This window comes from Oreochromis niloticus, linkage group LG19 (assembly GCF_001858045.2).
Source record: "Oreochromis niloticus isolate F11D_XX linkage group LG19, O_niloticus_UMD_NMBU, whole genome shotgun sequence".
NCBI lineage: Eukaryota > Metazoa > Chordata > Actinopteri > Cichliformes > Cichlidae > Oreochromis > Oreochromis niloticus.
In genome coordinates, this window is record NC_031983.2 from 21,762,148 (window position 1) to 21,779,040 (window position 16,893).

The window sequence follows — 16,893 nt, forward strand, 5'->3', positions numbered from 1 at the left end:
GTGCTCCTTGGCTTACTACCATATATCCCAGGAAATGAAGCTGTTTGCTTTTTGTTTGCTTGTACCAGAGGATCCGATCATAGCCAGCTATACTGTGTGAACAGTTGATTTCAGCTCTTTGTCCTTGATTTTTATACATATTAGCTGGAGTCTGGAAGACTTGGTCACTGAGTGAGGAACCTGTGAAAAATATCAATAAAAACCCCACAACAATGTAAAACAAACGGTATAAGAGTAAATCGTGAAAAGCTGAAAAGTTACGAATGCATTACCTGACACGAGGATAATGTTAAAGGTTATGCAGAAGAAAGTGATCATTATGTTGCTTCGCATGATTAAGGAACAATCCTCTTAGGTCTACTGTGCTCTCATAACTGTACATTCAGCTGTTGATCATTTCTATGTCATTTCCTGGTAATCCCTCCCATCAGGAAAATGGGCAGTGATGCAGTGAATTTAGCAGCTGCTGTATTGTAGACCTTCTGCCATCTCACTAAAGGACTTAAAATAGCAAAGACCTGAGCTGAAAAGAAATTTGAAAGAGAATATTAAGTCAGAACCTTATGGAACATGTCCCTCCAACAAAAATATATTTTTAAAGAGTCTTCAGTGATACATTTAATCCAGAATACAGAATACCATTTCAAATTATTGAAAGAAGGCATCATTTTGTCTGTATTAACTTAATAGTTTTAGAAATTATTAGAAACTGATAATTAGTGGCTGTATGTGTAAGTAACTGGAATTTGATCATATCAAGTGGGAGGAGTTTTATCTTGGAGAAAGTGTCATATTTGTGTTCTGTGAGTGTTTCTGAGCCACTCGAGTAAAAGTGGCGTACTGAAAGATGTACTGGTTGTCTTTACTATACTTGGTGTTAAAAAAATCAAATTTATCTTTGCCTGAATTTATTATTAGATACATTGCACAGTCTTTAAGATTTGTGAATTGTAGCATTTCACGTACTAAGATCACTGCATAAAGAGGTCTTTGCAACTCTTACTACCACAAAAGTCAAAGTCCAAGTAAACTTTATTGTCATCTCTGCTGTATCCAGTGCAGCATACAGAGAGACAAGACGATGAGGCTCCATTTACATCAGTGTAAAAACGAGCTAATAAATAGATTAAAAAAAAGGAGAAGAAAATAAATAAATATACGCTTAAGAGTTACATTTAGAATTTACAGTTTACAATTTATTTAATATTTAGTATTTACTGTCATATTCCCATATATCATTGTGATCTTGTTTATTACTCTTGTCTTCTTCTGCTTGCTTTCTTTTTTCTTTCTCAACAGGTGATCCAGGTGATCGATATGTATTTTTTTTTTTTTGTCTGCTTATTCTGTTGGTTTTTGTTTTTTGCCCTTTTTCCCCGTCCCTCTTCTCAGGTGTTTTTTTTTTTCTTTCCCTCTTTCTTTCTCCCCTTTCTTTCCACCAGTCAAGTCTGTCCCATATTCAGCAAGTGAAAATAAAATAAACAATAAAAGGTGAATCAGATGGACCATTACGGCAAGGCTGGGATGGTCCATTTGGTAAAGTAAATCCGTTGGGCATCTTTCTTCGCCTTTAGACAATAATTCTGATGGCAAAAGAGCCAAACGGGACAGGTTAAAAAAAAATAAATAAATTAAAAAAAAAATAAATTACAATTTATAATTATGAGTGGTTTAAAGTGACCAGTGTAGCAGCTTGTAAACCCGGAGTAAAAAAGATTGTCCATAGAGCAGCATGTCTTACAGAGGTAGGGGTGTGTAAAGTGCAAAAAAGTCAGTTAACAGATTGTGTGAGTGTGTGTGGTGGGGGGGGGGAGGGCTGGTGGTGAGTTCAAAAGGGACTGCAAACGTTAATAGTGAGGAAAAAAAAAAGGTCAGGAAGAGCATGTGTGCTGTTTTTAGTCAAATGAAGCAAAGCTTCTCAAATTCTTTGCTATTTGCAGGTTTCTTCCTGTTAATGTAAGCAGTACTTACTCTAAGTAACATGCATTCTTAAAAGATATTAGAAACAGGGGTGTATCGGTACAGTTTTATACAAATCAATCGAACCACAAAACAACAGCTAATGCAGTGTTTGAGAATGAATGTGGAGTTTTTGTAGAGTTCAGAGGGACTTTTTGCCACTGTGCTTCTCTAGCTGCACAGTAGTACACTGCACTGTGCTCTTTTTGTGCAACTTTGATAATCAGAGAGCCGTTCTTTGCTGTGTTGCCACCCAGATTTCCATTTATATCGAAATGATCTTTATATTGGTCTTGGTCAAATGTGACAGCTTGGTAGTGTAAAAACCCACTGAGTTTCATAGCTTTCTCTTCAGGCTGCTGCTGGTACCAGAGCATCACCCTGTAGTCAGTCTTTTCATGGCTGCAGAGAATCTGCACTTTGGGGTCATCACTGATGTCGGATCCAGAGGGAAACTGACGAACCTCAATACCCAGACACCTGAATAGAGAATGACAAAAGATTGTATTTAAAGAAAAGGAGATGAGACATTTAAGGAAAGAAATTCCACTTTCTGAAGGGCTTATTGTGTGCAAACAAGGCATTATTACCTGTCAGGCACCAGAAGAAGAAATAATGACTCATGCTGACACTTTGCTGATAAAGTCTATGACCTGAAACTTATAATGATAAATATTGTAAGTTGCAGCCACAGAGATGCAACAACAAACATTATGAGCACTTGAGCAATCATAGTGATATCTACAAGGAGATGCAGCTGATGTTGTGAATATTAAAACCCGCTGCTATTTATAATGGCTACAGGTATTACTTCAGTTATTTCACAGTAAGGAATTATTAATGTGATGTAATGAGGATTTGAGCAATCATTGTGAGACTACAATGAGATATAGCACCTATTTCAAATTTTTAAGCCTGCTACTGTTTATAATAGTAGGTGAAAGTTAAAGGCTTTGCTTCACAGCAAGGATCTCCTATTCATGATTGTAATCACAAGAAAAACATTGGTTAGAATACAGGTGCAAGGTGGTAAGTGATAAAAATTGGTAGTGAGGAGGTTTTTGTATTGTGGATCAGTGATATGTAGCACTGTGGAATCTAGCAGCACAGAAGTACACTGCACTGCTGTTCATGAAGACCTCTTTAATTGTCAGTGTGCAGTTCTTGTCTTTATTTGCGTCCCCACGAATTGCCACAGTCACTCCAGGCTCTAGAGATTTGCTTGTTCCCAAGGAGCTGCAGTTGGCCAGTTTTTGTTTGCTTGTACCAGAGGATTTGATTGTAGGTATCTATACGGTGTGAACAGGTGATTTCTGCTGTTTGTCCTGGATTTTTATACATATCAGCTGGATTCTGGTGGACTTGGTCACTGAGTGATGAACCTGTGAAAAATATCAATGAAAACATCACAACAAATTACAACAAGGAATATGAGAGTGAATCTTGGAAAATGGAAAAGTTAAAGTGCATTACCTGACACGAGGATGATGTTAAAGCTTATGCAGAAGAAAGTGATCATCATGTTGTGATGCATGACTACATTCATGAACATTATGTCTTCTGTGCATTCATAACTGTGCATTCAGTCTGCTGATCATTCACATGTCATTTTTGGGTAAACCCTCCCATCAGGAAATTGGCAGTGATGCAGTGGATTCTGAAGAGCCACTACACTACAGACATACTGCCACCTTATGACAGGACTTCAAAGAACTAAACTGAACAGAGATGTGTAACAGAAATCATAAACTAATGGATGGTTATTTCCTCAGGAATACAAGACAGAAGTTATTAGGATTTGTAATTTTATTAAACATTTGTCTGTCACAGGCAATGAAACTACTACTACCACAATGAAAAACTACTTCTCAGCAACTATTTCTTCAGTTTGGCAACAAACAGCATTTTGATGCAGCACCCCTTCAGGCGGATGTTCTGCAAAACACAGTCATTTTTCCTATTGGTTAACATGATGAACAAGTACACAGCCATAATTGTTTTAAAATTTCTCAGATTATTTTGAAATATTATTTTTTGAATGTAATTATTAAGAAATATAATGTTTGACATGCTACAGCTTTGATCAGCTTGTTAATTTTGCAGACAGTTTTTGTCATCATCACAGTTCAATGATACGTTTAATTCAAGAGCACAGAAATGATGATGGAAACAACAAGTTTAAAGGCTTCATGTTTGATGTCAAGCGACATGTTCATATCCAACATGAAGGTGGTCTGTGGGGATGGAGGCGCAGCCTTATTATGTCCTCTTTCATTTGCACTGATATCGCTTTAGATTTTATACTGAATTATGAGTTTGAAGCTACCAAATACAGTTCAACTCTTTGACTAAACAGGCTCGCATGGCCATGAAACTACTTCTCAGTCAGTGAACTACTGAAAATGGGAGACTGTTCAAAGCTGTAGTTCATAAACATTTAAAGCAGTGCTTGCCATAAATCCACTGAATTAAAGTTGAAAGTGAGCACTTTGATCACATCTTTTTTTGTGTGTGTTTAATTTAAAGTCCACTGTGGTGATTTACAGAGACAAAATTACAAAAATTGTGCCCAATAATTCTGAATCTGTATATTCAAGCCACAACTGAGAAATATATACTTTTTTATTCTTTACTATTTAACTTTTATCCGTATTTTCTGTTCTGCTAATGTTCACTGTTTCACTGTTGGTCACGTCAAGATGCAAAGATTTGTTTCATTGTAAAACTAAAACTAACAAACTTACCATCTATTTTTCTGGTGATGAATTACTGTAAGCTTAAGATCCAGCGTTAATCTCTCTTCTCTTATTTCACCTGAATTATCAAAAAAACTTGTGTCGCTTTTAAGTTTTTATTACACATTAGAAATCTCATTAGTCTGGTAAAATTGGCATAAGCCAGCAAAACTGTATCAAAAGTAAAAACCAAAACCACAAAAACAGGTGTCTCAAATCAGTTTTTCTTTTTTCAAACCACTGATGATTCCAGACCGTGGGGTTTTTGTAATGTTCAGAGAATCTTTTTGTCATTGTGCATATCTAGCTGCACAGTAGTACACTGCACTGTGCTCATGTTTTGCCACTTTGACTATCAGAGAGCCATTTTTTGCGGTATCCCCACTTAAATCTCCTGTAAAATCAAAATGATCTTTATATTGGTCCTGGTCAAATGTGACAGCTTTGACGTTTAAAAATCCAATGAGTTTCATAGCTGTCTCTCCGGGTGGCTGCTGGTACCAGAGCATCACCCTGTAGTCAGTCTTTTTATGGCTGCAGAAAATCTGCACTTTGGATTCAACATTTGTGATGAACTCAGAGGGAGTCTGACGGACCTCTACACCCAGACAGACACCTGGATAGAGAATGAAGAAAATTCAATTTAGACCGTAACCCGACACATTTAATGAAACCATTTCCATGTTAACATCGCCTGAATAGACAAACATAAAAAAATTCTGGTTAAATTATAACAGATGATACACTTAATGACACAATATAAATGTCAACAGGATCTTATGGTGTGCAAACAAGGTATTACCTGTGAGGCACCAGAAAAAGAGAAAAACAATCATTGTGACCCTCCTTTGATAACGTGTCTTTAAATTGAACTTGCTATGTTTGGATGTCGGACTTTACTGATTTGTCTTAAACTTTAAGATGAAAATAAAGTGAACACTATACTGGCCGGGATCTAACCAAGAGGTGGGAGGAGTATGTTCAGTTTAGATCCATAAGACCATTAAAGTGGGTGGTTTTGAGTTTTTGTATTACAGGGAGGGGTTTTCCTCTCAGTGTGCATAGCTTGCTGCACAGTAATACACTGCACTGTGCTCAGGTGCCTTTAGGTCCACTATAAACAGAGAAGCATTCTTTGCTTTCTCTCCACTTAAATCTCCACTAATATTAAAATGTGTCTTAAACACTTCCTCATGCTCTTTGCTGTTGTGATATAAATGTCCAATGCGCTTCAGAGCCTGGTCTCCAGGGGATTTCTGGTACCACTGCATGAGCACGTAGTCAGTCTTTTCATGGCTGCAGACCAGCTGGACATTTTCTCCAGGTGTTCTGAAAACTTCCACAGGTGTTTGGGAAACTTTAACACCCAGACAAACACCTAGAAAAAGAGAAAAAGAGTAATCAGCATATAAACTGAATATAAATTGGGATACTTGGATGATGCATTTGATTACCAGTGAGCCAAAACAAACTGAATACTGTCAGCATGATGAGCTTCTGTCTGAAAACAGAACAGTGAGTGACTTGAGTATTTCCCCATGCACACTTTTATTGACGCCCTCCTCTTGAAACCAGCTGCTAAAGGTTTTGATATCAGTATTTCTTGAGCTTCATCGCCACCTACTGGAGGACATAAAAGTCAAGTCATCTCTAATATCAGATTAATTGTTGAGCAGTTTTTGTACAGCTTCTCCTACTTCTCACATCACTGTGTTTGCTGACAGCACAAAAATACACACCAGTGTCATTCTGCTGCAAATCATTCACAGTTAGAGCGCCGTTCTCAGCTTTTGCTTTTGTAGCTGAATATTTGTTTTCAGGCGCCCCACCATAGTCGGGCACCCCACCCAAAGCTGTGTAGACGATGAGCCTCATGGTCTCGCCCGGTCTTTGAATATACCAGTACATCTGGTTATGAGTTATATCTTTGTTGTGGCTGCAGTTCATCTCTGCAGCTTTGTTAACATAACTCCATCTGATTTCAGGTTCTTGAATCACATCCTGGGAAAAACCTGAAAGAAGAAAATATAAATGAATATTAAAAATGCTCTGAGCAAACGTGTTCAGGTCTTACAGGAACAAAAATGATTAATGTTTATGTACCTTGAAGCCACAGAGATGAGAATATGAAAGCGATGACCGGTTGAGCAATCATAGTGTTACTGTACAATGTGATGAGAGAGATTTCCATTATTTAAGTCTGCTGCTATTTATAATGGAAGATGGAGGTTAAAGGCTTGTCCTCACAGTAAGGACCTCCCATTCCCTTACTGGGTTATAATCACAAAACCAATGTTGGTTAGAATACAGGTGCAAGCAGCTATGAGCTGTAAGAAGACTAACAGTGAAGATGTTTTTGCATTGAGGTGTAGTGATGTGCAGCACTGTGGTAACTAGCAGCACAGAAGTACACTGCACTGCTGTTCAGGGTGAGATCTTTTATTATTAATGTGCAGGTCTTGTCTTTATCTGCACTCCCTTTGATTTCAACCATCCATCCAGGCTCTAACACGTCTTTGGTTTTTAACATGTATCCCAGGAGCTGTAGTTGACTGTTTTCTGTTTGCTTGTACCACAAGATTCGATCATAGTTAGCTATCTTGTGTACACAGTTGATTTCAGCTCTTCGTCCTTGATTTTTATGCATATCAGCTGGAGTCTGGAAGACTTGGTCACTGAGTGAGGAACCTGTGAAAAATGTCAACAAAAAAAATCCCACAACAATATAAAACAACAAATATGTGAGTAAAGGATTAAAAATTAAAAAGTAAAAAAGGTGCATTACCTGAAACCAGGATAATGTTTAAGGTTATGCAGAAGAAAGTGATTATCATATTGTGTTGCATGATTATATTCAAGAAGTTGCATGTTAAGTCTTCCGTGCTTTCATAACTGTGTATTCAGCTACACTGATCATTCATTTGTCATTTCTGGTTAAACCCTCCCATCAAAAAATGGGCAGTGATGCAGTGAATTCTGAGCAGCCTCTACCTGTAACAGACTGTCATTTTTCAGCACCTTACTATGTTTTTCTGTATCTCCTTGCACATCTTCATCATCTTTTCCTTCATCTATGCAGAACTATCTGCTATCTGCTCAGGAAGCTGTGCATCCAAGCTTCAAGCAGCACCATTGGGTCAAAATTGATGCTGCATTAATATGCTTGAATTTTTCATTTCTATCACTGAATTCTATCCACTATATCCAGATTTATGAAAAAGCTACATTTTTCTCAGACCACACCAGTGACCGTGAGCTGTGTCAAAGGTGATTTTATTCAAAGGTTCAAAGTCCCAAAGTTGCTGACAGCTCAGAAGTTGCTTTTTTTTCCTTTTAAAATGATTGTTGTCATAGCTAACTCAATGCAGAAGATGTTTCCTGAGCAACTGTTTCAGTAGTTTGACAGTAGATGTGGTGTAATAACTCAAAAGGCCTTCCAGAGGATATTAATAAAAAGAGAAGCATATTTTCATCTGAAAGGGGAGCTCCTTTTTTTTTTTTTTTTAATCTCTTACATGAATCATGTAACTGGAAGCCACAGAGATGAGACAACAAATGTGAAAAGCACTTGAGGAATCATAGTCATACTCTACAGGGTGGGCCATTTATATGGATACACCGTAATAAAATGGGAATGGTTGGTGATATTAAAGTCCTGTTTGTGGCACATTAGTATATGTGAGGGGGCAAACTCCTCAAGATGGGTGGTGACCATGGTGGCCATTTAGAAGTCGGCCATCTTGGATACAACTTTTGTTTTTTCAATAGGAAGAGGGCCATGTGACACATCAAACTTATTGGTAATGTCACAAGAAAAACAATGGTGTGCTTGGTTTCAACGTAACTTTATTCTTTCATGAGTTATTTACAAGTTTCTCTTTGTTCACAGCCATTGACATGTCGAAGAGGTTAACACGTGAGGAGCGGATCGAAATTGTGTTGATATCTGGTGAACGCAGTAACCGGGTCATTGCAGCAGATTTCAATGCAAGACACCCTACGAGACCACCCATCTCCCATGCTACAGTTAGCAAACTGCTTGCTACGTTTCGTGAAACTGGTTCAGTGTTGGATTTGCCAAAATGTGGACGCAAGAAAACTGTCACTAATGAAGAAACATCAGTGGCTGTCCTAGCTTCATTCAGCAAGAGCCCACAGCGTAGCACTCGCCGCATGTCACTGGAGAGTGGCATTAGTCGAACATCCCTTCGGCGGATATTAGCTACTCACAAATGGCAGCCTTACAAACTCCAGCTACTGCAGCATCTCAACGAGGATGACCCAGATCGGCGCACAGAATTTGCAGAATGGGCAAAACAAAAATTGGAACAGGACCCTCAGTTCACGCAGAAGATTTTGTTCAGTGATGAGGCAAACTTTTATGTGAATGGTGAAGTTAACAAACAAAACCACCGCTATTGGTCTGACACTAACCCACGTTGGATGGATCCCTCCAAGACTGTCGGAACAACAAAAGTGATGGTTTGGTGTGGTATATGGGGTACAACGATAGTGGGTCCATTCTTCATCAATGGAAACCTCAAGGCCACTGGATATTTGAAATTGCTACATGATGATGTGTTTCCCTCTTTATGCACTGAAGCTGGCACGTTCCCTGAGTTTTTCCAGCAAGATGGTGCACCACCACATTATGGGTGCCAGGTCCGAGCATTCCTAGATGAACAGTTTCCTGGAAAGTGGATTGGTCGTCGTGGGCCAGTTGAATGGCCCCCAAGGTCTCCCGATCTGACCCCCTCAGACTTTTATCTTTGGGGTCATCTGAAGGCAATTGTCTATGGTGTGAAGATACGAGATGTGCAGCACCTGAAACTACGGACTGGATGCCTGTGCTGGCATTTCTCCTGCGGTGTTGCTATCAGTGTGTGAAGAGTGGGAGAAGAGGGTTGCATTGACAATCCAACACAATGAGCAGCACATTGAACACATTTTATAAGTGGTCAGAAACTTGTAAATAACTCATGAAAGAATAAAGTTACATTGAAACCAAGCACACCATTGTTTTTCTTGTGACATTACCAATAAGTTTGATGTGTCACATGGCCCTCTTCCTATTGAAAAAACAAAAGTTGTATCCAAGATGGCCGACTTCTAAATGGTCACCATGGTCACCACCCATCTTGAGGAGTTTGCCCCCTCACATATACTAATGTGCCACAAACAGGACTTTAATATCACCAACCATTCCCATTTTATTACGGTGTATCCATATAAATGGCCCACCCTGTATATTGTTTTGCCCTGACAACGATCTGATGTTTCCATGTATAATTAGCAGACTGTGACATGCAGTATTTAACTGTCACTGTCCAAATGCTTATGGACCTGACTTCACCTGCTGTGAGAAGTGATGGACAAATTAAAGATAAAACAAGAAATGTAATAGTCAAGCAGCAATATAAGATGAGTTACTGTAAAATAATGGCTGTACTGCAGTATTTAAGTCATGTTTAGTGTCTTCTGTAAGTGCCTTCTCACTCAGCATCATATCATTTAAGGAATAAACAAATGTGATATCAGCACAGCAGATATTATATAAATAAACTGAAACTGCAGCTAAAAATATGTTGGCTTTTGATTCTTTACTGTTTAACTTGCAGAATATCAGAAACTATGGAAAATGCTCATCACCATCTCCTAAAACCAATGATTCAATGATTTGGATGCGAGTGAATACTTTTGGCAATACAGTGTATGTGTTGAGATGTAGGTCTGCCCCACCTGGTAGGAACAAAAGAGAATACAAACATTTATAAGGCTTGGAGGTCTGTCATGTCTGCTTTTTCTACTTATGTGAATTAAAGCTGTACTTATTTTTTGCTATTTTTTTCTTTCTTCCTGGTTTTATAAACAATCCATACTTTTAATAACACGCTTAGATAAATGATAATAGAACAAAGGTATATTAATACATTTTTACATGACTGGATTAGGCCACAAACCACTAAAGCAGGTGCTTAAGAGCTTGTCTTATCAAGACCACCAAATGTAAACAAAAAAAAATTAAACACAAAAAAAACCCGTGCAGTTTTTGTAGTGTTCAGTGGGGCTTTTTGTCATTGTGCATACCTTGCTGCACAATAGTACACTGCATTGTGCTCTTGTTGTGCAACTTTGATAATCAGAGAACTGGTTTTTGCCGTATCCCCACCCAAATCTCCAGTGATATTGAAATGATCTTTATATTGGTCTTCAAATTTCACATCTTTGAAGTACAAATGCCCAATGAGTTTCATAGCTGTGTCTCCAGGCTGCTGCTGGTACCAGAGAATCACCCTGTAGTCAGTCTTTTCATGTCTGCAGAAAACCTCCACTTTGGTTTCAACGTTTGTGATGAACTCAGAGGGAGTCTGACGGACCTCTACACCCAGACAGACACCTGGATAGAAAATGAAAAAACATTCAGTTTAAACCAAAACATATGACGCATTTAAAGAAACCACCTCCATGTCAAGATCATCTCATTTTAAGTAAAGTTATTACCTGTTAGGCAACAGAAAAAGAGAAAATTAAACATGTTGACCTTCCTTTGATAATATGTTAAACTATGTGCCTAAGGCTTATAGGGATTTAAATCACTGTGTTCTGACTTCAGATCAACTGTGTGATCCCACTGAACTATCTAAGACCTAAAAGAAAAGCGAAGCGAACACTATGCTGGCTGGTATGTAAGAGGTCGGGGAAGTATGATCAGTTCAAAACCATCCACTTTGATGGTTTTGAGTTTATGTATTAAGGGGAGGGGTTTTCCTCTGAGTGTGCACAGTAATGCACTGCACTGTGCTCAGGTGACTTGAGGTCAACTATAGACAGAGAACCATTCTTTTCTTCCTCTCCACTCAAATCACTTTAAAATAATTTTTTATTCTGACGTTTCGTTCCTGGGCCTACATCAAGTGCAATTGCTGCCCACATACCACTCCTATGAAAAGGTCAACAGCACAGAAAAATCCAAGTTTATGAGCAGCAGTTTGTCACTTTGAAGATATGCAATCCAAAACAAATAAAAACATCTAATCATCTTTGTTCTTCCCTTACAAAATAATAAGCAAACTCAAGACTATTCTCTAACTCTCAAAAACCAAGAAACAAAAAATGAAATATTTGAATAAAAAAGGGCCTCTTCCTCCTTATAAAGTTAGCTACAAATTGCTCGATATGTAAAGTGAATACAATTTTAAAGTTTACTATTTACAAGGATTATCTACAAAATGCTTTCAGCTACTGTAACCACAAAGACTTCAGATTGTAATGCTGATCTCTCACAGACAGGAGAGAAAGCTGAACACACCCACTCATTGTAATGGTAGAAAAAACATCACATCTTCATGGATCTTTGTTGTTTTAATTCACATGTCCAGTGCACTTCATGGCTTGGGCTCCATGGAATTTCAGTCTTTCTGTGGTTAGGACCTGTCGGACTCTGTCTCCGGGTGTCTGATAAACATGATGAGCTCCTGTTTGAACCCTGAGTGACTCTTACATTTTGCCAGTTGCTGCAGGTTTTCATACCTGTATTTCTTGAGCTCCTGTGCCACCTACTGGGAGGACATGAAAGTCAAGTCATTTCCAACGTTAGATTAGTTGTCGAGTGGTTGTTGGACAGCTTCTCCTGCTTCTCACGTCACTGTTTGCTGATAGGACAAAAATACATGCCACTGTCATTCTGCTGCATATTATTCACATTAAGAGATCTCAATGTCTTTTCTGCTGCCTGAATGTTTGTTTTTATGTTTCCAACCAAAGAATGTGTAGATGATGAGACCTCAGTCTCTCCTGGTATTTGAATGTACCAGTACAAATGGCTATGACTTTTTTTTTTTTTTTTTTTTTTTTTTTCCAATTTCTTGCATCAATCATGTATCCTGAAGCCACAGAGATGGGACAACAAATGTGAAAAGCACCTGAAGAATGATAGTGATACTCTACAGTGTGATAGCTGGCATTGTACATATTAATGCCTGTCATTATTTATTATGGTGGAGGTTAAAGGTTTTAAGTCTAAGGATTATAATCACAAGATCAATGTTGGTTAGAATACAGGTGCGAGTGTCTGTGAGCTGTAAGAGATAAAAACTACCATTTGGAAGGTTTTTGTATTGAGTATCAGTGATATGTAGCACTGTGGAATCTAGCAGCACAGAAGTACACTGCACTGCTGTTCATGAAGAGATCTTTAATTGTCAGTGTGCAGGTCTTGTCTTTATTTGCGTTCCCAGCAATTGTCACAGTCACTCCAGGCTCTACAGATGGGTTTGTTGAATACACGTGTCCCAGGAGCTGCAGTTGGTTGTTTTTTGTTTGCTTGTACCAGAGGATTATATTATAGCTGTCTATATTGTGTGAACAGGTGATTTCTGCTGTTTCTCCTTGAATTCTATAAATATCAGATGGATCCTGGTGGACTTGGTCACTGAGTGAAGAACCTGTGTTTAAAAAACAAACAAAAAAAAAAACATCGGAAATATGATCATTGTGAAATTTCCAATATAAGAGTAAATCCTGAAGACTTAAAAAGTTAAAGAGTGCATTACCTGACACGAGGATAATGTTAAGGCTTATGCAGAAGAAAGTAATTACCATGTTGGTTTGCATAACTAAACTCAGGAACACCACTGTTATGTTCTCTGTGCTTTCATAACTGTATATTCAGTTCTGCTGATTATTCATATCTCATTTCTTGTTAAACCCTCCCACCAGGAAAATGGGCAGACATGCAGACATACGGCCACCTCATGTAAATAAATAGTGTTTCTGTGTTTGTGGTACACACTGTTATTTTCTTTCTTTGTCTGTGACAGCTTCATAGGCTCTGAAATTTGCCGTGCTGTTTAGGGACAGGGTCCTTTTTTGCTCTATTCCCACCCAAATCTCCAGTGATATTGAAATGATCATGAATTGGTCTTCAAATGTGACAACTTTGAAGTTTAAAGAAAAGGTGTTTCATATCTTTCTTTCCAGGCTGCTGCTGTTACCAGAGCATCACTCTGTAGTCAGTCTTTTCATGGCCGCAGAACATCTGAACCAACATTTGTGATGAACTCAAAGGGAGACTGACGGAACCTCAAGACTCGTAGAAACGTTAAAAAAACCCAATTTTGCTTAAATCATAACATTTACACTTTTAGATAATCTTATCTTATGCAAACAGTGTATTATCTGTCAGACAGAGAAAGAGAATAGGGATCATATTGTCCTCCAATTTATGTTTTTTAGGGATCTAAATATTGGGCTTTGACTGATTGACATTGAGGAGAAAATTGAAGTGAAAATTATACTGGCTGGGATCTAACCAAGATGTGGGGAGGAGTATGTTAGTTTAAAACCATCCACTTCAATGGTTTTGAGTTTTTGTATTACAGGGAGGGGTTTTCCTCTCAGTGTGCATAGCTTGCTGCACAGTAATACACTGCACTGTGCTCAGGTGCCTTTAGGTCCACTATAAACAGAGAAGCGTTCTTTGCTTTATCTCCACTCAAATCTCCACTAATATTAAAATGTGTCTTAAACACTTCCTCATGCTCTTTGTTGTTGTAATATAAATGTCCAATGCGCTTCAGAGCCTGGTCTCCAGGGGATTTCTGGTACCACTGCATGAGCATGTAGTCGGTCTTTTCATGGCTGCAGACCAGCTGGACATTTTCTCCAGGTCTTCTGAAAACTTCCACAGGTGTTTGGGAAACTTTAACACCCAGACAAACACCTAGAAACAGAGAACATGAGTAATCAGCATATAAACGAAAGATAATATAAGCTGGGATACTTGGATGATGCATTTGATTACCAGTGAGCCAAAACAAACTGAATAATGTCGGCATGATGAGCTTCTGTCTGAAAACAGAACAGTGAGTGATATGAACATTTTCCCCATGCACACTTTTATTGACGCCCTCCTCTTGAAACCAGCTGCTAAAGGTTTTGATATCAGTATTTCTTGAGCTTCATCGCCACCTACTGGAGGACATGAATATCAAATTTCTAATATCAGATTAATTGTTGAGCAGTTTTTGTACAGCTTCTCCTGCTTCTCACATCACTGTGTTTGCTGACAGCACAAAAATACACTCCGCTGTCATTCTGCTGTAAATCATTCACGGTTAGAGCCCCGTTCTCAATGGTTTTTTTGCTGGCTAATAGATGAAACTAGATAAAATTCTTCTTTACCTGAATAGTAATAACCTCAAACTGTGGGTATTTATACTGAACCACCTTTAAGGATCCTTATGTACTTCATGGCATTAAAGCATGTACATGTGTGTTGAGATGAAGATATGTTTGAAAATCTTAGCAGAAAAGTTTCATGAGGCTTGTAGAGGCATGAATGCTTTTACTACTTTTGTGATTTAAAGTTGTACTTATTATTTGGACTTCCTTCCTGGTTATATAAACAGTACATATCTGAACAACATGAATAGATAGATAAGACTAAAACATGGGTGTGTTAGCATGTTGTTCTATGGATAGATTAAGCCACTAGACAACCACAAAAGCAGGTGCTTCAGAGTGTGTTTTCTCAAAAACCACAATGATGAAAAATAATGCAGAGTTTTTGTACAGTTCAGAGGGACTTTTTATCATTGTGCTTTACTTGCTGCACAGTAGTACGCTGCACTGTGCTCTTGTTTTGCGACTTGAACAATCAGATAACCTTTTTTTTACTGTATTCACACTTAAATCTCCAGTGATATTGAAATCATCATATTGCTCTTCAAATTTGGGATCTTTGTAGGACAAATACCCGATGAGTTTCATAGCTGTCTCTCCAGGCAGCTGCTGGTACCAGAGCATCATCCTGTAGTCAGTCTTTTCATGACTGCAAAAAATCTCCACTTTGGATCCAGCTTTTGTGATGAACTCAGAGGGAGACTGACGGACCTCAACACCCAGACATACACCTGGATAAAAATATTTAAAAAAAACCCATTCAGTTTAAACCAAAACATATGACGCATTTATATAATCTGATCAGTTTCCATGTTTACCTAGAATAAGATCTTCTAAACACGTTATTACCTGTTAGGCAACAGAAAAAGAGAAAATTAATCATGTTGACCTTCCTTTGATAACATGTCAAACTGTGTGCCTAAGTCTTTAGGATTTAAATCACTGGGATCTGACTTCAGATCAACTGTGTGACCATACTGAACTAAGATCTAAGGAAAGTGAAGTGAGCACTATGCTGGCTGGCATCTATTTAAGAGATCACAATCCACTTTGATGTTTTTGAGTTTTTGTATTAATGGGAGGGGTTTTCCTTTCAGAGTGCACACTACTGCACTGCAGAGTGCTCAGATGTCTTTACCTGAACTATAAATAGAGAAGTATTCTTTGCTTAGTCACCACTCATGTTGGCAGTAATATAAAACACAAAGATTTCAGAATGCATTTTTCAGCTTTCACATTTCAACTATTAGCTTATACTCAGACTTCTCACACAAACACTCAATGCTAGTAGCAATCTAACTGCTGGCTCGTTGTTTGCAGGGGAAGCAAGCAGTGGGGTGAGGTGGCTGTCACCTGGAAATTAAGATGCTTCTGTCTGTCCAAATATCCAATTTGCACGCATTATTTTCTGCAAACCAGTTAACAAGAAATCTCCACCTGTCTCAGCAGAACACACAGAGGAGAGAAAGCTGAACATGCCCACACAAGTTTTGATACCAGTATTTCTTGAGCTCCAGCGCCACCTACTGGGAAGACAAAAGTCAAGTCTTTTCTTGTATCACATTGGTTGTCAAACAGAGAGATGAGGCAATCTTTAAAGTCTAGCTATCTCTTGCAAGCATCATGTACCTTGGAGACGGAGAGACGAGTCAACAAATTCTACAAGCACTCATAGTGATACAATGAGATACGGCCGATATTGTAAATATTATAGCCTGCTGCTATTTATAAAAGGTTTTAAGTCACTCTAAGAACCTCCCATTCCTGTACTGGATCATAATCACAAAACTTTGTTGGTTAGAATACAGGTGCAAGAAACTGTGTGCTATGAGATGACAAGACAGTGAGGAGGTTTTTGTATTGAGTGTCAGTGATATGTAGCACTGTGGTATCTAGCAGCACAGAAGTACACTGCACTGCTGTTCATGAAGAGATCTTTAATTATCAGTGTGCTGTTCTTGTCTTTATCTGCACTCCCATCCATTGTCACAGTCACTCCAGACTCTAGAGATTTGCT

The 16,893-nt window shown here is 38.4% G+C and overlaps 2 protein-coding genes and 2 long non-coding RNA genes across 8 annotated transcripts in view; 1 reads left to right on the forward strand and 3 right to left on the reverse strand.

The window, feature by feature from the left end:
- Positions 1-16,893, reverse strand: part of LOC100702154 (immunoglobulin lambda-1 light chain) — a 95,331-nt gene that overhangs the window by 36,656 nt on the left and 41,782 nt on the right. The window lies entirely within an intron of this gene.
- Positions 1-16,893, forward strand: part of ccdc177 (coiled-coil domain containing 177) — a 198,558-nt gene that overhangs the window by 24,706 nt on the left and 156,959 nt on the right. The window lies entirely within an intron of this gene.
- LOC112843085 (uncharacterized) lies at positions 4,797-6,202 on the reverse strand. Of its 2 annotated transcripts, XR_003215200.1 has the most exons (3): positions 6,149-6,202; positions 5,497-6,072; positions 4,797-5,310 (listed from the first exon to the last, which is right to left on the reverse strand). It is a non-coding gene; the product is annotated as an uncharacterized LOC112843085 (long non-coding RNA). The 2 variants fall into 2 exon arrangements; XR_003215199.1 differs by having other exon boundaries at positions 4,797-6,072.
- Positions 12,999-15,879, reverse strand: LOC106097400 (uncharacterized). Its single transcript, XR_003215194.1, has 4 exons — positions 15,726-15,879; positions 15,451-15,607; positions 13,247-14,415; positions 12,999-13,138 (listed from the first exon to the last, which is right to left on the reverse strand). It is a non-coding gene; the product is annotated as an uncharacterized LOC106097400 (long non-coding RNA).